The 21,854-nt window shown below is 37.0% G+C and overlaps 2 protein-coding genes across 2 annotated transcripts in view; one reads left to right on the top strand and one right to left on the bottom strand.

Moving 5' to 3' along the window:
• chrm2a (cholinergic receptor, muscarinic 2a) overlaps positions 1-21,854 on the bottom strand; it is a 140,136-nt gene that overhangs the window by 26,671 nt on the left and 91,611 nt on the right. The gene's annotated exons all lie outside the window — the stretch shown is intronic.
• The window catches only part of mtpn (myotrophin), a 204,430-nt gene continuing 183,254 nt past the window's right edge, over positions 679-21,854 (top strand). The window contains exons 1-6 of the mRNA XM_073945855.1: positions 679-1,063; positions 2,373-2,483; positions 2,765-2,838; positions 4,433-4,527; positions 4,623-4,702; positions 7,153-7,265. The gene's annotated coding sequence lies outside the window, so the exon portion shown is untranslated. The remainder of the gene's footprint in view (positions 1,064-2,372; positions 2,484-2,764; positions 2,839-4,432; positions 4,528-4,622; positions 4,703-7,152; positions 7,266-21,854) is intronic.

The raw sequence follows: 21,854 nt of genomic DNA, 5'->3' as shown, positions 1-21,854 counted from the left end.
GACGGCCTTTGATATCTAGGTAAGCAGGTACTGGTATTGGGAGCAGAGGCGACCCCTGGGATGTGGAGCCAGAGGCAGCCCTGGAACGTGGAGCAGAGATGGCCCTGGAGCGAGGAGCTGTTGTAGATTTAGATAAGCAGGCAATAGTAGGTGAAGCAGAGGCAACCCATGAGACGTGGAGCCAGAGGCGGAGCTGAAGCGTGGAGCTGTGGTAGATCTAGGTAAGCAGGTCCTGGTGGTTGAAGCAGAGGCGACCCTTGAGACGTGGAGCCAGAGCCCTGGAGTGTGGAGCAGTGGTAGATCTAGGTAAGCAGGCACTGGTTAGTGGAGCAGAGACCCCTGGGATGTGGAGCCAGAAGTAGCCCTTGGGACATGGAGCCAGAGGTGGCCCTTGAGAAAAGGAACCAGAGGCGGCCCTTGAGGCATAGAGCTGCAGCAGATGTGGTTAAGCAGGCACCAGGGAGTGAAGCAGAGGTAGCCCTGGAACGTGGAGCGGTAGCAGATTTGGGTGAGCAGGCACTGGTGGGTAGGGCATAGGTGTCTGTCGGGCGTGGAGCCGAAAGTGGCAATGAGACATGGATCAGCCAGAAGCGGCCTTGGGATGTGGAGCCCGAATGCTGAAAAATAAAAACAGCTTTGACTTCCGTAGTATTTTTTCTACTATGGATGTGAATGTTTATTTTCCCCAATGTTCTTCAGAATATCTTGTCAGAAGAATGAAACTCATAAACATTAACAACAATGTGAGTGTGAATCAATCTTGAGTATTTTTTATTTTTAAGTGAACTATCTCTTAAACACCCTCACAGTTTTTAAAGATTTATAACTTATCATTAAAAATGAATTTCACTTTTGAGAAATGAACAGAGTTTTTACCTCCAGAACCAGACTGTTGCATTAATTTGAGCGTTTTTTCCCCCCTGTGGTCCACTTAAAATGTTTTTATTTTGTACTGTCTATGTGGTTATGGACTTTTGATAGGTCATTTGATGAGTCTGGATGCAGCGTATTCCTGGATAACTGCTTTCCCCGGATTATCAACATCGATTTTATCGTGAAAACGGTGAGCATCTCATTTGATAATGTAGCTCTGGGCTGGAACATGTGTAAAAGCACCTCACATCAGGAATGTGTGTGTGTTTGTGCATGTGTTTCAGCAGTTGTGTGTGTTTGTCTCGAGGGGTAATGCTCTAGTTTGAGCCATTACAGCCTGACAGCATGCTGGTTAGTAGCGGGTTTCGCTTCTGCTGCAGCCTGGCTTCACATAATGCATTGCAATGAGGTCCACAGACCCAAGCACGAGCCAGTGTGTGTGCGTGTGTTTGTGTCCACAGGGTCTAATCGTCTCTCTGACTGCCCACGACCTGTGATAGAGAGTCCAATTTGAAATGGGAAACACAATCTGCTTAAATAGCTCTGTTTTTCTTGTTCTACACCATTAATATATATTACACCCACCACCTATAACTTTACCAACTCATTAGGTACTTCTATGAACACATCGACTACCTTAATTAACAGTCCCATTACTGTAACCAGTGTTTGAGCGGTTTGTTAGGCCTGAAACATACTCTTTATGAGGGCACAAGGCAGGAGTAAACCAAATTCCTCAAGGGGATTTTGCGATTGAGTTGCTGTCTGATGTTTGTGCTGTTAAATCAGATGTGCATTCATCCTGGAAGCTAGATAAAACTTAGAATTTTTAAATAAAGCATTAAATATAACTTGGGATATACTAGAATTTTCACATTTAATTAATTTTGCCTTCAACTGTATCAGTGTTATTTATATTTTGCCCAGCGACAAATGCTGTCACCCACAGACGTACAGACAGTATGACTTTCAGTAAAGCTGCTTTAAATGAGTTAGTAAGTACAAATAAGTTAGACTCCACTATACATTTGAGCTTTAACTTCAACGTATGTTGTCCATGCTGTAGTACAACCTGCAGCCAGACGCCTATGATGAATATTCTGCGTCTGTGTTTGAGAAGGTCAGAGGTGTGCTGTTGCGTGTGACTCCGAACACGCTGAAAATACAAATCTGTGTTTGAGATGCAATGCAGAACGCTACTGTCTAGACGGCATACATATACAGACGCATGCACTAACATCAGACGGCATGAGTCAGACATTTAAAGAGAAGATGAAATGTTTTTTTTTTTCAAGAATTAATATCTCGATTTCTTAAACAGAGAAGGCATGCGTGAGATTGTGAGGGTGTTTTTCTTATGCAACATCAGAGAAGCGGGAGGCTTAAGTACAAATCTCTGTCCTGGAGAATAAATTGAGATGTTAAAGAAAACTCATTTGTGATTTTTTTTTTTTTCTTTCCTGAGGGTGTTTTCACACTGTGTTTCATTCTTCCCACAGAACAGACGGCTGCTCAAAAGCACCAGTTACGCTGCACGGCGTCAGGAACGATAGAAAAGCAATGCACTTCTTCTGCCGGTGCCCTTGAGAAAGAGCCGCATAGAGTCGCGTGTAAGTGAGTGTTTGTGCATGGACTCGTCTAGTCATTGTTGCTGAGTTGTGTTTTCTGTGTCCCGTCTCCCTCCCGTCCTCGTCGAGTGGTGACGTACGGCTGTAGGATGGACGACCGTGGTACTCATTAAGATCGGGAGCGATAGAGAAAATGGGAAAGAGAAAGAGCAGAGAGGAGATAAAGCTTTTGCTTTTTGGAGTTGTTCCTCTTCATTATTTTCACTGACCTCTTATTCTCTTTCTCTCTTTCTCTGTATTTCTCTGTTTCTCTCATCTTACAGCGTCAATATGTGATGCATCACTTTAGAGCCGAATGGATGCAGTGCCGAATGATTTTCTAGAGGACACTGGAAAGGTAAAGAAAGCTCTCGCCATTGCAATGCAAAGATGTGTTGGCATTTAATAGTGTTACAGACACTCATGTCAAAAGAAACTTAAAATTAAAGGTACCTAATCATTTATTTTCCTTCATGTGGTGTTAAACCTTCGACTTCCTTCTGTTGGACACAAAGATCTTTTGAAGAATGCAGAATGCTGGCTCCCATTGACTTCCATTGTAGGACAAAAATGACTATGGAAGTCAATGGTTGTCTTCAAAATATCGTCTTTTGTATTCAACATTAGAAAGAAACTCAAATAGGTTTTAATCAGTTGAAGAGTGAGTAATCTTATTTTTTGGTTAAGCTCTCTTTAAGCCATGTTTATGCTACATTCCAGTAAAATAAAATTAAAGAAGTCCTGGCCCTAATAAATAACGCTATAAAAATATCTGCTTCCAGTTAATAGGGACATAATTCGGATAGAATTTGGTGCCAGTATAATGTGTTAAAGGAATCTATTGGGTTTAGAAATGAAACCCTATAGATCAGTGGTTCTCAAACTTTTTTTCATCAAGTACCACCTCAGAAAAAAATGGTCTCTACAAGTACCACCAAAATGAGCAGTATTAAAATACAGTAGCGTTGTAGGCCCAGTAAAGCAGCTACAACTCTGCACAGTTAAAAAACATGGAAGATTTGTGTGTAGCATGTACATGACTTATTTCATATTTCATATTTGCGTCCCACTGGAATGACGTACCACAGTTTGAGAACCACTGCTATAGATAGTTCATCCAACTATAATAACTCTGTCATATTATGTTCCCATTGATTTGCACTGTATTTATTCCAACCAAATCTTTATCAACATTCTGTTCTTTTGTGTTCTTCAGAGGAAAATCAGCTACACAGTTTTGGATTAACATGAATAAAACATGATGTCAGAATATTAACTTTTAGGGGTGAACTGTCCCTGATAGCTCAATTATGCTGAATACCACAAATTAATTTCCCTTCTATTTCTTTGTCAGCATGACAACCCTAAATTATCTGTAATTATGATTATCCAGGCCACTTTAAAGCTAAAGAAAATTGTAGATAATAAAAAATTATGAATCTTTATAAAAGTATGAGCTTAATGATTTACCTTTAAATGATCAAAAAGGTTTTTTGGTTTGCATTATTCCACAAATTCTGTCAATTAAAGAGAGTTCATCCAAAAATGAAAATGACAATCATTAAATCACCTTCATGTTATTATAAACCTTTATTAGTCTTGTTAAACACTAAAGAAGATATTTTAAAGAAAGCTGATAACCTGTAACCATTGACTTCTTATAGGATTTTATCTGTTTTTAAATATCTTCTCTAGTGTTAAGCAGAATAAATGAACTCATTAAGGCTTATAACACATAATAATAACACTAATAAACTGGCCTAGGATAAAATCATGAATATTCTTTAATCACAACAGCACAAGGATCAAAATCTTGGTAAATGCCACTCAAGGCACTTTTGTAGGCTTAAATATACAACCTACAACCCTGCCTAAATTTAACTCTTTTCCACAAATCTACAACAGCAGAAGCAATACTCACACATGCTTTTTTGTTTTTAATCTGTCCACAGAAAGTCATTAATGTCCTCAGATAACCCTGAAAATGCTGGGATCAGACTGGTCTGATGATGGTTAATCCCTGGAATGGAGTTTGGAGCTGATCATTGTATGCATGACCTGCAGCAGTCATAACATGGCACACTTGATCCACTATTAACCTGACACGTTATCCAGCTCATCTCCTCAAACACACTCTTACAGGACACATCACATTTCCAGTGGCTTAACCTTTACCACCAGGCCCGTGTCTGACATAGCGGAGCACAAATGGAAGTGGGCAGGTTAGTAATGATTCAGCCGTAATGAATTAATAGCCTGCTTTTTGCTAGGTGCGCTCTGCTCGCCAGCTCTCTAATGTGCGTTTGCCTCCGTCTGTATTTGCGGCGTATGAAAATCAGCCTTGAAAATCTTTTTGTTCGTCAAATACCGAACAGAGAAGTTCTCAGCTATTCACAAACCGTACCTCAATTATCCTCTCTCTCCTCCTTTGCCCTCATCAATTATGCATACTGTATATTAAATACCTCACATTTGCACATCCGCTTATTTGCATAATTTCCAGCATCCCAGTTGGCAGAAGAGCAAAGAACCAGGTGAGAGGGTGATGCCGCTGAACTTGTTGTTTCCTTCACCTCTGTCTTTAGGGACTATTTTGTAATGTGCAATAAAACAATGAGGAAACCTAATGACATAAACACAGTAAAGTGCACATTTAACTATCACATCGTTTTGTTTGCATAATCCAGGCATTTTACATGCATTAGCTACTTTAAATATAGAGGTTTTAATGTCACAAGCGATTTATAATTGCTGAATTATACCATTTCAAAATGCAATGTGCAATTATATATCTTTAATAATATAAAGTTAAAGGGGTAGTTCACACAAAAATAAAAATAACTCATCATTTACTCTCCCTCATATAGTTCATTGATTCATTTATTCATTTTCTTTTCAGCTTAGTCCCTTTATTAATCTGAGGTCGCCACAGCGGAATGAACCGCCAACTTATCCAGCAAGTTTTTACGCAGCGGATGCCCTTCCAGCCGCAACCCATCTCTGGGAAAACCTCATATAGTTTTAATCCTTAAAACCACATTAAAGATTAATTTATTTCTTAAAGACTAATTTCTGTTGAACAAAGATGATATTTTGAGGAATGCTGGTTGCTGGCACCCATAAACTTCCTTTGTAGAAAAAAAGTAATAAAATAAAAAGTATATTTTGTGTTTAACTTAAAAAGGTTCGAAACAAGTGTGAATATGGCCCAATCCCAATTCTACCCCTTAGCCCTTCCCCTTGTCTCTCATTTTGCACATTCACGTAAAGGGGTAGGGCTGTCCCAATTGCCTTTATCTTGAAGATGTAGACCTAAGGGGAAGGGCTAAATACCCCTCGACTCAAAACTGCGATTTTTCAGGACCACACCCAAAACCAAGGTGAATACACCAGAATACACCATACCTTCATGCTTTAAAAACATAATGCTAAAATAAAAGCTGCTAAATTTCGCTATCTACAATCCCTAATAATAACTCCTGTATAGCAGTCCAACAGCATATTTTTGCATCTGTCACTCGATGACACTGGAAAACCCTGTCAGGAAAGTCTAGTGGCTGGGATGGAGCTTTTTACAGTGCCTGGTATAATGTTAATGTTGTTTTCGTCTGTTTACATAGATGAATTCGCCCATGGTGTAAATGCACAGTACAGTTACGATCTTATTGCCACATTATATCGTAATGATTACATGATGTATGGCTTCAGTGATTTCGTGAAGATAAATACCAAATAATATGCAACTACAGCAGTCGCCATCATCAATCTCATATGAAGAAATCGCGATGACATATGATAATATGTGCAGGTGCTGTAGTGCTCTCCTATTTCTTAGGGTAAATTTGAAGCCCTTCCCCTTCACACTCTGTTTCAAGGATCAAGGGGAAGGGGTGGGGGTACAAAAATAGAATTGTGATTGGGTGTAAATGATGACAGAATCTACATTTTTGAGTGCAATATCCTCTTTAAGGATATTTAATCAGTGTAGTATCAGAATTTATTAATTGATTTTGTTCGAATTAAAATGTTTACTGAGTTCTCATGGAGTATAACAAAAAGCTGCATTCAAAAAACTGTTGCTCCGTCTTTCTTTTTTACTTTTGCATTTCATATGCCCTGTGATGACTTAAAAAGTCCAATTAAGCCAGAGCAAGCCATCATAATAGGGGGTATCGGTAATGTACACAACTAAACATTAATATATGTAAACATTTTAGCACTTTAAATATCTAATAATAATAATAATAATAATCATTATCTAATAATTACAATAATTATAAAAAATGTAATTATAAGTCTTACAATGAGGACTTGACAAAAATGCAAGCATTTAGATGCCATAATGTGTTCTGTATCCTTCACAATAACACCAGGCAGATGTATTAAAGTTTTACATGATTGGTTTTCGTTCCATTTTGAGTTCGACCCTGAATATATCCTTTTTATTTTGATGTTGTGTACGATTGTGATTCTCTTGCTGTCGTTTTATGTCCTAAGAGAGGTTTGGCATTACATTACTCTTGACATGAGGACAGTGTTGCGTGTGAATGACAGTATTGTGTTGCGGTGAGAGAGATTTATTGGTTAGATAAAGAGGACACAAGAGAGGCTGAGCTGACTGAAGTCTGTAATGTGCTCAGGGGTGATTGGTTTTCATTTTCTCTCCTCCCAGCTAAAGCGTGGAGGAGTAATGGCTTTAAAATACTGCTGTGTGCTTGAGCCAGTGAGTATGTGCAGCCCGGAGCCTGTCTGGATCCCTCTGCCACCATCCATCTGAGATCTGAGGTACTGGGGAACACTTGGGGATGCTCAAACACGGTGAAGATGACACATGTGCTAACCACCGCCAAAGTAATCTCTATTTTAAACATATGGGGTGGTGTTTTCTAAGCAAATCTATATTAAGGGACAGTTTACCCAAAACCTTTGAGTTTAACACAAAGGATATATTTAACACAAGATAGTTTAAAATATGTTAGAAACTTGTAACCACTCACTTCAATAGTAGGAAAAGCAAATACTTTGTATGTCAATGGTTACAGGTTTCAACATTTGTCTAACTTTGTGTTTAACAGAAGAGTGAAGGGTGTATAAATGATGACTGAATCTTAAGTTCTGGGTGAACTTTAATCTATAATCTATTTAACCTGATAACTGTCATGCCCTTTTTCTAGTTGTTTAAAGAAATATACTTCTTGCATATCTTTTGTAGTTTAAAAAGTTATACTAATAAATAGAACTTCAAAAAGTATATTTAAAAAATATTAATTTTAATTTGGTTCACCCTAAAAATATATTAAATAAAAGCCGCAGGTTTAAATGCTTTTAAAGATTTGAATAAAGATTTGTTAAAGGTGTTAAAGGTTTGAGACTAATAGCACAAAAAAAATAATAATACATTTTCAGCTGCTATACCAACAACATAATGTCATACTGATGGTTCTTAAAGGACTATGGTTACCACTAGTTCTTATGAAATTTCATTCCTTTTTTTTTTGGAAATACTAGAAAATATATTTTGCTTGGATGATTCGCATAAAAACTATTAAAAAAATTAATTATGGTGTTTTTTTTTAATCAAAAGCCACAGCTCCTGGTATATTTTTCTCCTTCTCATCACAAATGAATCGACTATCCCTTCATAATATTTTCTGCAAAACCATGTTGTGAAAATTACAGATTTGGAGATATATGGTTTGTCAATATTAGCTCAGGTTAAGTAGAGGATGTAACATTTTTAAAAATGCAGTGGCAAATGAAGGGCCAATGACAGTTTACAGGTTAAATATCAAAGTGACCAGACAGATTTTACTAGTGGAAAGTAGACTCGTAAAAATAAACACTGTCTAGTACATTAGTAAATGTATATATGTTAGTTAATTAACGTTATTGACTCCATTTAATAAAATTAATGCAACTTTTGATTTTAATGTGTCATCAGTAATGCCAGACGGAATCTGTGGACATTTTTTGCTATTTCTGCGCAGAATTTTGTTAAAAATCTGCGGATTTATGCAGAAAGATTTTGGGAGTATCATAACTAAAACCTTATTATATGAAATAAAAATTAATACCTTTTTAACTTGTACTATTTGCAATGCAAATCCATTTAGATCCACTTTATTTCTTAAACAAATCAGGTCTTCTATATAATATATCTACTAAAAAACTGAAAATATTACTTAACAAACTATTGTAAATAAATTATATGAACATTTTCATATTAGTCAATAATTAAACTGAATTTAATTTTAAAAATGAATATGAATTTACACACATTTACACAAGTAAATAAACAGAATCAATGATGGGATAAAAATCTGCGTAATTTCTTTGTGCGCAGATTCCGTGTGGGCCTCATTATTAGGCATTAATAAAGTCAACATCAGCTTTAAGATTAAAAAATGATTTTGTAGTTGCCATTACAAAATTATTAATATTTCAAGCATTTGCTGCTGTGATGAATAAACACTGAAACACAACAAGCTGAATATTTGTAAAAAATCACACAGTTCAAACATTATTATTGATGTTATTTTAAAATGCGATAAATATATTGCTCATGTTCATTATCAAAATGTTGAGCTATTGAATATAGCCACATGTCTAATTAAACAACTAAAGAAAACATTTTGATATTGGGCATGTTCATCGTCACGATATATTGAATTAATAGATATCAGCATGTCTAATGAGAAGTAAACAACTAAAGAAAACAATTTGATGTTGCGCACGTTCATCAACACGATATATTGCATTACTGAATATCGGCGTACATCTAATGGAAAGACAACTGAAGAATGAAGATTTTGAGGGACCTAAGCCATACACGGACAGCAGAACATCATAAACTTGAGGTAAGCAGTTATCTAATAGCTAGTCTCAACCTCTTAGCAACACTCGTACCAACCTGGTAACCACTAAGCAATGTTCTATCAACGCTCTGGCAACCATCCAGAGCATTTCAACAACTTCACACTTTAAAAACACAGTGACAGCCACTTAGAACACCTTGTCTTGGCAGTCATCCACCAATCAGAACATGCAATGGCTAAAACAGCATGACTGTAAATAAACCAGTGAGGTTTCACTGTGGCTGGAGTTTCCCTAGTTTGTCACAGATGGTTTGCATTAAACCCCGTCTCAGATTATTATAAAACAGACCAGATTTATCAGTTTTTCCTTGATCTGTTTAGCGACAGAGCCTTTAAAGGTGTTGATTTTATATAAGCTACTGACAGCGATGATGCATCACAGGACTAGCATGCTGGTTTTCTAATGACATTATTAGTGTGCAGTGAATTTACCGTCCCTGAGATGTGACTGTGCAGCAGATACAGAAAGCGAGTGCTAAAGTTTGAGAAGAGGACTGGCAGTTGTCCAGCAAATAAAGTCATTTCTCAAAGCTGCTGCCAAAATTGGCCCACTAATACATGCTCATTAGGAAACGCGCAAATAAACCAGGGCAACAAGACTACAGGGCTTCTGGGAATCAGATGATGTTTAAGGGTGGTGTTCAAAGTCAATTTTAAGTGTAGTTACCGTCTCAATACGCAATTTTTTATTATGTAAGACTCGTGTTAATTGTACAAAGGATAGAAAATTGTGACTGATGAAACGTTTTCCAGTGTGCAACTTAAAAAAATTGATTTTCCTGATTTCCATTTGTGGATGAGAATAGAGATTGGTGACTGGATGGATTTTTCTGTATGCCACAGATATGCCTGGCAGGAAAGTGTTTCAGTCAGTTAAGCTGTAGTATAGCAAGGCCTTGATTTGCAAAATCAAATACTCCGACTAAAGCGGCAATGAATAAGCAGTCAGGCAGCATGCTTCATAAAAGCTCACATGCTCGAAGAGGTTGATAGCGTGAGTGGGGTTTCATTTGAACGGCGTAATGAGCTATTAATGGTGCTTTAAGGGCTTTCTCGTGGTGTTTGTTTGCTTTACTCCATTTGATTTGTTTGTTTGTGTAGTACCCGACCGCCTGCAGAGCTAAGACCTGTCTGTCTCCCACTTGTACAGATACATAGTACATTCATGCACTAGGGGAATGCAAAAAAAAGCTGTTAATATGTGATTTTAATTATACGCTGCATATTTCAGCAGTTATTTGTGTTAACACATTTTGGCTAATTGCCATGTATTTTAAGAGAAATATGAAGGGTTCTAATGTCACCAAGTATTTTTAGAGTTTTTTAAATGTTAATTGTGTGCCATATGCATGCTTCACCAAAAATGTGCCAACTAGTATGCCATTCAGAACACAGCCCATGCATTAATGTACATATGAAGCACATAATAAGCTATAAATAGTGCTTTAAGGGCTTTTCTTTCTCTCTTGTAGTGTTTGTTTGCTTTACTCAATTTGAGTACCTGTCCGCCTGCAGAGCTAAGACCTGTCTGTCTCTCACTAGTACAGACACATAGTACTAGGGGAATGCAAAAAAAGCTGTTAATATGCATGCTTCACCAAAAAATATGCCAACTAGTTTGCCATTCGGAACACAACCCATGCGTTAATATACATTCAGTTGAAGTCAGAATTATTAGCCCCCCTTAATTATTAGAACCCCTGTTTATTTTTTTTCCCCTATTTCTGTTCAACAGAGAGTAAATTTATTCTACACATTTCTAAACATAATAGTTTTAATAACTCATCTCTAATAACTGATTTGTTTTATCTTTGCAATGATGACAGTAAATAATATTTTACTAAATATTTTTCAAAACACATCTATACAGCTTAAAGTGACTTTTAAAGGCTTCACTAAGTTAATTAGGTTAACTAGACAGGTTAGGGTTATTAGGCAAGTTGTTGTATAACGATGGTTTGTTCTGTAGACTATTGAAAAAAAAAAGTTAGCTTAAAGGGGCTAATAATTTTATCCTTAAAATGGTGTTTAAAAAATTAATAACTGCTTTTATTTTAGCCGAAATAAAACAAATAAGACTTTCTCCAGAAGAAAAAACATTATTAGACATGCTGTGAAAATTTCCTTGCTCTGTTAAATATTATATGTTAAAAAAATATTTAAAAAGCAGCAAAAATTCAAAGGGGGGCTAATAATTCTGACTTCAACTGTATATAGCGTATAATAAGCTATCATTGGTGCTTTAAGGGCTTTCTCGTCATGTTTGTTTGTGTAGTACCCGACCGCCTGCAGAGCTAAGACCTGTCTGTCTCCCACTTGTACAGATATATAGTACATTCATGCACTAGGGGAATGCAAAAAAAGCTGTTAATATGTGATTTTAATTATACGCTGCATATTTCAGCAGTTATTTGTTTTAAGTAAATCAAAATTTTTTGGCGAATTGCCATGTATTTTAAGAGAAATATGAAGGGTTTTAATGTCACCATGTATTTTAAGAGTTTTTAAGTGTTGTGTGCCATATGCATGCTTCACCAAAAAATGTGCCAACTAGTATTCCATTCGGAGCACAGCCCATGCGTTAATGTACATATATAGCGCATAATGAGCTATTAATGGTGCTTTAAGGGCTTTCTCGTGGTGTTTGTTTGCTTTACTCCATTTGATTTGTTTGTTTGTGTAGTACCCGTCCGCCTGCAGAGATAAGACCTGTCTGTTTCCCACTTAGACAGATACATACTGTAGTACGTGCATGCTCTAGGGGAATGCAAAACAATAGCTGTTAATATGTGATTTTAATTATACACTGCATATTTCAAAAGTTATTTGTGTTAAATAAATTAACTAATTTTGGCAAATTGCCATGCATTTTAAGAGAAATATGAAGGGTTCTAATGTCACCAAGTATTTTTAGAGTTTTTTAAATGTTAATTATGTGCCATGTGCATGCTCTGCCAAAATGTGCCAACTAGTATGCCATTCGGAACACAGCCCATGCGTTAATGTACATATGAAGAGCACTCAGGGAGGAACCGAGTGTGAATGATTTGTATAAAGCTGTTAGTGTAAATTGTGTATAGCGGGACCCTCAGGAGGCGTGCGCTCACTCTGACAGCAGGAACGCTGGCCAAGCGAGACAGGAAATCTCTTATGGGAGGGAAAATGATATTAGCCTTCGCGCTGTGTGCTGCTGTGATTATCATATATATTAGTGCACGGTGGGTTATGGCTGCAGGCTGGAACAGAGGCAGCTTTAATGTGCAGGCGTCACGCACACTGGGGCAGATACTACAACACCAGCCCTGCAGGAACACACCTCACTAACCAGAGGTGAAGACCTACAAGGCCATTAGCATATCTGTCATTCTGGAGTGCTGAGTAGGGTGCACAGCAGACATACTTTTAAAAAACTTTCTGTTGGGCAAATAGTCCAAAACAATACCGTTGCATGTGTCCTTGGTGGAGAAGGCAATGTCAACACACATTTCTTTTGGTCTCATTGCAAATACTGATTATAAAAAAGACAATTATACAATAATGGAAACAAAAAAAAATGGTTTGATCTAATTGAAATATCACCCTGAGTGTTTTGCGCTGTGTGATCTGGCAGTATGCTGCACATTTGGCATGTGAAGTAGACCATCTGGGTTTTTCATGCAGTAAACATACACACTCTAGATATTGTATGGTAGTACGCCAGTCTGAACACTCAATGTGTTTGTGTATATACCAACTAATATCAGTATGCTGCGTTCTAAAAATAAGTCTTCAATTTCAGTTGCTATAAGTCTTACGTTTTGAGTTCTTATGCGGGCCATTCTTTAACTACGGGCACTTTTTGAAGTCGAGTAAAAAAAACGTGTTCAAAATTAACGTAACATAGCCTCATAAGTTTAAACTATTTGTCTAGTTTTAAGATCTGTAAGAGGACAAACTTAGATAAGAAAAGAAACATTTTTTATATCGTGAACTGAACAAATGTCAATTCCACCACATCTTAATATACAGCTTTTATTGCTAAATTATGGCAGTCAAACATTGTCTAAGATAATTTTTGTATCTAGTTTAACCAATCTTTCCACAATATATATATATATATATATATATATATATATATATATATATATATATATATATATATAGTAATTATAATTATGTCAATGAAATAAATTACTTGTATGCTGAATTGTACACTTGTCACACTCTAAAATGTAATATTAATTTGGTTATTTGGTAATGGATATTTGAGTTTATTAGAAAATAAATAAACTGAATTTGTATATTAAAAAGAGCATGAACTCATGCATTGTGAATACACTTCTAATGTGTGATGGAAACTTTTTAAATATTTTTTAAAAACGTGTGTGGTGATGGAAATGACAGTGGTGGAAATTACATTTCAACAGATTATTGTGAAAAAAGAAATATTGCTTCAACGATTGGCTTTAAATTGACACTAGCCTTTCTTTCATGTATACAAAGCCCTCTTATTTACCTTAATTTTGTTTTGTTTTTTAAAAGCATTTTTTTAAGGTACAGCATGTTTAGAAATGACGTAGAATAAATGTATTTCCTTATCGAGCAATATTTACCTGATAAAAATTTTAATTCCCTTTATCTTGAACATGTTCTCACATGGCACTATTCGGTTTCATAGAAACCATCTAAATCAGTGGCTCTCAAACTTTGTTCATCAAGTACCACCTCAGAAAAAAATTGTCTCTCCAAGTACCACCAAAATGAGCAGTATTGAAATACAGTAGCGTAGTAGGCCCAGTAAAGCAGCTTCAATTCTGCACAGTTAAAAAACATCGGCAGATTACCTCAGAAATATAGGATATATGGCATATTATATACATCATTTTTGATAAATTTTGAAATGTGTGTGGCATGTACATAACATATTTCATTCCTACGCGTAACACTAGAATGAAGCCTGCGTACCACTAGTGGTACACGTACCACAGTTTAAGAACCACTGATCTAAATAATCTTTCACAAAAACTTTTTAAAGCGACATTAGTGTTGTGGTGGAAATGAAACTGATACTGTGTGACATCTGTATTTTTTATAAAAAATAATATTGATAATAGTCTCACATTAATATCTATAAAAGATTAAAATTATTTTACTAGTGCTTAATAAGGATACATTAATAGATACGAGATAACTAATATTTTAAAATAATATTTTCATTGTTGAAGTTTAAAACTTTGGGTGTGCGACAAGGTGAAAACAGTGATTTTGACACCTAAAAGGAGGTTAAATAATATGAAAAAAAATAATATAAAGGTAGTAAAAATTTTAGTTTGACAAAAAAAGAGAAATTTTAACAAAATGTATATATTTTTGGAAATATGATTAAATGACATAAAAGTGTCCGTAGTTAAAGAATTATCCATGTATCGCATATATATATATATATATATATATATATATACACGTTTTATTAACTTAATGTTTAGAGTGTTGCCTGGACTTTTATTATTTTAATTGTTGCGTGAGAGCCTATTTGTATGCAAAAGTATTGCAGTGTATTAGTAACTATGGGAATTGTTCTGTGATCAGTCGCTTTTCACTTCACTGCTTATTTGCATAAAGTTTAACTTTTTGCATCACTGAATACACCAAAATTGCATTGCCAAGACGGTGTCCTTGGTTTTGGAACTGAGCTACTGTATGCGTGACATTCTCGGTAGGGCTAGCACACACTCGTACACATACTTGCAGTCATTTTATGGTCACCGTAGCAGTAATGATGGCTCAGGGCTGGTGGGCAGCTGCAGGCTGTGGTTTTCATATTGTGTGTGTGTGATGAGCAGCTCCAGGGTTTGCACTGGGTCACTGCACACTTTTAGCAGAGTGCTTTCAAATCTCTCTCCTGTTCTCTCTCTCTCTGTGACGTGCAAAGTGGAGGGAAATCAAAGACAGAGGACGAAGAAGAGGGCTGGTGATGCTGTTCATCGTCTCCAGTTGCTGTCTCCTCTGTAATTTTTGTCAGTGCCAGAGGTGTGAAGCGTAGAAAATAATTCGTTTTACAGAAGCCGAGCTGCTGGAGGCTTGACTTCTATATTTCTATTTCTATCATTTATTAAAGAGTTAGTTCACACAAAAATGACAATTCTGTCATTTACTCCCCTTCAAAAACGGGAATGAGTCAGGATTAGTATGATATAGCTAAAAAAGTATTTGCTTTATGAACCAGGATTATATTTTAAGATGGTTTCAGTATATGTAGCATTTCTCTTTGAAGTGTCTGTTATAATACAGATAGATCAGAGTAGTTATATTTATATTTTTATGTTAAAATAATCCACATTAATCTAAACAACGCAATGCATTGCAATATACATTGCCATATGGTGCTGTCATCTTCTATGTAAATCTAGCTTTTGAAAAAGCAAGTGAAAGTGTCCATGCTGCCAAGGAATATCACACAGCGTTCATTACATAATGCTCAAAAACAAATAGTTCTCAGTGTAGCAGAATGGGGATAAGAATAAACATGATAAAGACTTAGGTGTAATTGTAAACTTCAGATATAAATATTACTGCATGTGGCTCTCAGCCCTTATGCTTAGTCATGGCAGTGATTGACAGGGAAGCTCCGCCTTTCCAATGTTGCCTCCAGATTTTTTAATTCATTTGCTCTTTTGCAAACGAAATTAATATTTTTGCCATCAGTTGCTGCTTATATGTCTTCAGGAATTTTAGGAAATCGATAGGTCAAATGTACATTCTTCTACCTTGGTGATATTTAGTTAACCCTCTGTTACCATAATCCCTGTTACCAGACTTAAAGTCATAGTCATTATGTCTTTCCACTTGCCTGCATTTCTACTTTCATGAACGTAGTCCCAAAACTCTGTACTACCGATTAGTGTGTCCATCTCTGTGTGGCATTTAGGTTGTGGATCGACACATTGGAGTAAGAAACATTTGTCACCACATAAGCATGCCAGGAGATTGGAGGAGATCTTGCCGGGTTACTGGCATTGACCTCTGGACACAACACTTAAGGTGTTGTAATTGCTTTTTAACATCAACCCAAGGACAAATGATCGCAGTTGTTTTTGTGTGATTGCAGCAATTCTGGCCGGCTCTCTTTTTCTCACTCTAGACAATTTTACTTTGGAATTGGAGCTGGTCTTATCATTTGTCTGGCGTATGGTACAGTATGAATGTAAACACTGTCCTGCAATGTTCACAGGTAATAGCTGGGTGGCTATCATATCTCAGATGATCCAACCATATCTGATAGTAGAAGAGCTCACGGTATCAGGAGGTAAAAATTATCTTTGAGATCCTCTCAAGCTTTAACCAGTGCATTTCAGAAGGGTTCCTTGTGGTAGTCTAGAATGGTGTAGTAGGAGCACAGTGCATGGAAGGTGGATGCTTTGTGCATATTTTTAGACCATCGTGAGCGAGAGGAGGGTTGAGTCAAATCAATATCAAATCAAATCACTTTTATTGTCACATCATAAGCAGCACGTGTGCTATGATGAGTGAAAAGCTTAGGTGCTGGCTCCAGTTCTTCCCTTCCTCAGACTCTTACACAGAAGGGCTTATCACAAAAGGGGACCACTGCACAGGGAGTAGCAAAAGGACAACAGCCTCTGGAAATGCTGATTAAGGGTACGTATATCTATTGGACTGATGTTGCCATCCTGCGCCTCACCCAGCCCTCTACTATGTCATCAAGAATGGTCAACGGTAGTTTTGCTCGCCAGTGAATAAAGAAGCATTAGATGACTCATCATTTCTCTATTTTTTGCTGTGGAAGAGCTCAACAGCATCGGGAGGTGAAGTATTCTCCATGGTCAACTAGGTAATACTGTGCTAATTGCACTAGGCTTTTTTTCAGAATGGTATGTAAGAACTACTGTAGGTGGTCTTTCTTTCAGTTATGTTCAAGGTGAAGGTGAAGCATAAGGAGCCAGGTACATATTCATCTAGGTAGATAGCAGATACAGAGTTCAGGGTAAGTATAGGGCTCAAATTTCTTTAGGATTTTGGCCAATTGATATTAAGTGTCAACAATGCGGCGAGCCTAGCGGTGCAGCATCCTCAACCTAATCAGGGAAGTGTGCGCCAATCCTGAATACATCAGAGGCATATCAAGGCGAAACATGAGCAACCAGGTACAGATTCATATGGGTACATGGCTGAAATTGAGTTCAGGGTAAGTATGAGGCTTTCATGTCTTTGGGATTTTGACCATTTGCTTTTAGCTTTCTTCAAGTGTTGATAATGGGGCGAGCCTACCAGTATGGTATTAATATTGCCATGGAAACAGCATCCTCAACCTAATCAGCAAAGTGTGTGCCAATCCTGAGTGCATTGGAGGCATTTTCCAAGAAATTTACAATTCTGGAATGGGATGTAATGAATATGGTAGGCGCTCTTTCTTTCAGTTATGTTCCAGGTAAAGGTGGAGCATGAGGAACCAGGTACAGATTAATCTGGGTACATGGCAGAAATTGAGTTCAGGATAAGTATGAGGCTTAAATGTCTTTAGGATTTTGACCAATTGCTTTTAGTTTTCTTTCAGGTGTTGATGCCCTGGAAACAACACCCTCTTCCTAACCAACAAAAGTGTGTGTTCATCATTTCTCTATTTTTTGGCAGCAAAAGAGCTCAACAGCATCAGTAGGTAAAATATTCTCTAGTGGTATTAAGATCATAGTGTCGTGATTTCACTAGGATTTTTAGTTTTGAAGCCCAGAATGGTGTGTGAGGACAATGGTGGGTGCTCTTTCTTTCAGTTGTGTAGAAAGTGAAGGTGAAGCATGAGCGTCCAGATTAACCTGGGTACATAGCAGAAATGGAGTTCAGGATAAGTATGAGACTTAATATGTTTAGATTTTTGCCATTTGCTAATAGTTTTCTAAGTGTGTTGATAATGTGACGAGCCTACCAGTGCAGTATCAGTGTCGCCATGGAAACCACACCCTCAACCTAATCAACAAGTGTGTCTAACTCTGCCACCTGCAGCTCCTTAGGAAGGACGGATATAAGTCTAAGGAAGAGAAGGCGAGTATGAACTCAAGCAGGACTGAAGCTGTTCTCTCTTTCCTCCTGCAGACCTACTATGATCTAGAAGCCACACTCGTCCTTGGACACTGGACTACACAAATTCTACACTGTCCTTTTTGCACCGCACATCTGCGCACCCTACCTCTTCACTGAACCACAATTTACTACCCTAAGTGAAGCCAGCACAGTTTCTCCAAGTACAAAGGAGGCATTGGGCAAATCAAACGTATTTAAAGTTTACCCTGAGTATGTTTACAGGCACTTTTGTGTATAGTTACGCCCCATTCACAAGGGGCATCAGTGTCAACGCTTCCCATACACTTTGAATGGGTGACGTCAAGCGTTGCCGAACTGAATTGTGGGTCCCTCTGCACTGCTTTAGCTCGCTGCAGAAGTTAAGAATTTCTCAACTGAATCGACGTTGCTTTAGTTCCAACTTCAGACATGCATCTGTCAAGCGTTGACGCTGAACCCAGTGTGAATTAGGCGTTAGCCAGCCAGGTTCAAACAACTGCTCTCAGTACAGAATACAGGTCTATGTGAGTATCAACTGAAAAAGACTGTATGGAGCTGATCTGCGGGAATAGTAGCAGGAATGTTTGTTTATGGAGTGTCTTTTCTGGTTAGGCAAATTAGAGCAATTTCTATTGACAACAATGTGTTTTGGGTAAGTTAATGAGTAGTAGTTTCCTCTAAGTAAGGACTCATCCTACTTTTGCTTGGTGGTAAACCTTTAAACTTCCTAGAAACGTATGTGTAGGACGAGGATCATATGTAATTATAAGAATTAAATTATACACAAGATATGACTAAAAGTAAATTTGCCCTCCAAAAAGGAGGGGGTGGTGGTGGGCTTATATATATTAAAAACATACTGCTTTGTCAGGTGTTAAGAAAATCTACATTTTGTGAAGACCCTCAGATGTTTGCGTCTTTAGCGTTTCACACTATGGATTCTGCTGAGCTTCACATTGTTCCAGTATTCTCCATTATCTTGTGTTGAGCAGCTGCACATGATTTAAAGCAGCATAAGGGCAAGTCAGTCCTGTCAGAATTTTCATATTGGATGAACTATGCATTTAATGTCTGTGGATGTGAATATCACAACCCAGTCTGCATCAGTGACTGCGAATACATGTCCAAGGATAATCCCACATTATTCCCCAAATCTCAGTAGTCAAATCCCATTTATTCCCTCTGATTGAGTAATTTTGGGAGTAAGCTGTTTATATGCCCTTTCAATGTCCCCGTTATGAGTCTGCCATTTATCCAGGATGAATCTTCCTATTCATAGCACTGAACAATGCCAATCTTCATCAAAACCATCTGCTGTCATTCTTAGTGCTGTTTTATTGTGCAGATAAAAAAGCATGTGCTTTTCATTTGTGCATCTTTCGGATGTCTTATTTTTAAATGACCAGATAATGTTGAGCGTTGACAGTTCAGAATGGCATTCAGAATCTACAATTTTCCATAATGTGAAATAGCCATGATCTAAATGAGAGGCTTTTCAGATATAGTGAACAGCATGTTGCGTCTGAATGAGACATGTGATGACGGAGACGTTGCAGTATGTTGTGATCAGAATATAGATGTGCTCATAAATTCATGCGCTTTGATTTCATGTGTTCGTATGAAATGCTTTCACCTCTTATACCTACAAAGACCTGAGTGGTACTGTATTATATGAAGAAACTGTATATCTGTTCGTAAAAAAAATTATTTTGTCTTGTTTTTAGTCTAAATATCTAAATTCCTTAATTAAGAAGCGTTTTCTAGTCAAGTAAAAACAATATTGTCTTATTTTGAAAATAATATGTCTAAATCAAGTTTTTACTTAAAACAAGCAAAATAATTTGTCAATGGCGTATGCTAAACAATCTTGTTTTTGCTATGAAATAAGATTATTTCGCTCGTTTGTATAATTTTACAGCCCTGTCTGCCTTTTGCTTAGTGTCAACTTTTAAACTTCCTGGAAATGTATGACTGGGGAAGATGACCATATGTAAATATAATAATTAAATTAAACACAAGCTATAATTAAAAGTTAATTTGCCCTCCTAAGATGAGGGGGTGGTGGTGGGCTTATATATTAAAAACATAATGCTTTGTTCGATGTTAAAAAAATATTACATAAAACAGTCTAAATAATCTGCCAATGGAGTATGCAAAGTAATCTTCTATTTGCTTTGAAATGAGATTATTTTGCTAAGCTCATTTGCAGATTGTTTCGCTTGTTTTTATAAATTTACAGTTCTGTCCACATTAAATCATTCATTCATTCATTTTTGGCTTAGTTTCTTTTTTAATCTGTGGTCGCCACAGTGGAATGAACCGCCAACTTATCCAGCATATGTTTTATACAACGGATGGCCTTCCAGCTGCAACCCATCACTGGGAAACATCCATACACACTCAGACACTACGGACAATTTTAGCTTACCAAATTCACCTATACCACGTCTTTGGACTTGTGGGGGGAACTCAAGCACCCGGAGGAAACCCATGTTAACACGGGAAGAACATGCAAACTCCACACAGAAATGCCAACTGACCCAGCTAAGACTCAAACCAACAACCTTCTTACTGTAAGGCGACAGTGCTACCCACTGCACCACCGCGTCACCCTTTGCAGGAAATCAGTTTAAAACAATTAAAATAAAGGTTATTATGAGTAGCCTATTATTATTGTTGTTCTCAAACATATGGTAAACAACAATAATAATATTAGGCTTGTGTGTAGGTCTACCGTTGGTTACAATGCTCAATTTTGTATAGACTTTGAATAGTGGAGATATATGCTGTCATTTGTCATTGAGAACATTATTAGACAATTTTTTCACTGGTAAAATGAGAGAAATTTGTCATTATCAGATTCCCACGCATTATAATCAACATTATAGACTAGAGTAATTATGCTGACACTGTTAAACATTTATTTTCATGCACAATACTTTGTGTTCGCTGTGAAAGAAAAAAAACTAACGTTTGTCGTGATCATAACCCCAAAATGTGATATAATTGTTTAAATCATATGTACGCCGGTTTCACTGTAGATCATACTTACAAGCGATCGCTCTGTGCAACAAACTAAACGTTATTTACAACTTTATTACTTGTTATTCACAGCCTATGCAGGTTCTGTTCACTAAAGTAGAGTGCATTGAGGCATGCGCGTGTCCTCTCGGTAGTAAACAAACAGCTCGCAGTCAGCTTATGCGTGATTTTGCGTCCGCAACTTCATTATATTAAGACAGAAATTACATTTTTGGGTGGATTATACCTTAATAATAAAATATGCAACACCTTTAAAACCATTTGGTGGTGTCCATGTTGCTGAGCAATGTATGTAAAACAATGTGAAGAATTGTGCGGCAGCAGTTACACTTCTCTCCTGAACTTGAATTGGCTGAATTGTAGAAAAGCTGAATGAAGATCGTGTGTAGGGTTGAATCCAGATCGT

Source organism: Danio rerio, chromosome 4, assembly GCF_049306965.1.
Source record: "Danio rerio strain Tuebingen ecotype United States chromosome 4, GRCz12tu, whole genome shotgun sequence".
In the NCBI taxonomy this organism is placed as follows: Eukaryota; Metazoa; Chordata; class Actinopteri; order Cypriniformes; family Danionidae; genus Danio; species Danio rerio.
This window is presented reverse-complemented; position numbering and strand designations above follow the sequence as displayed.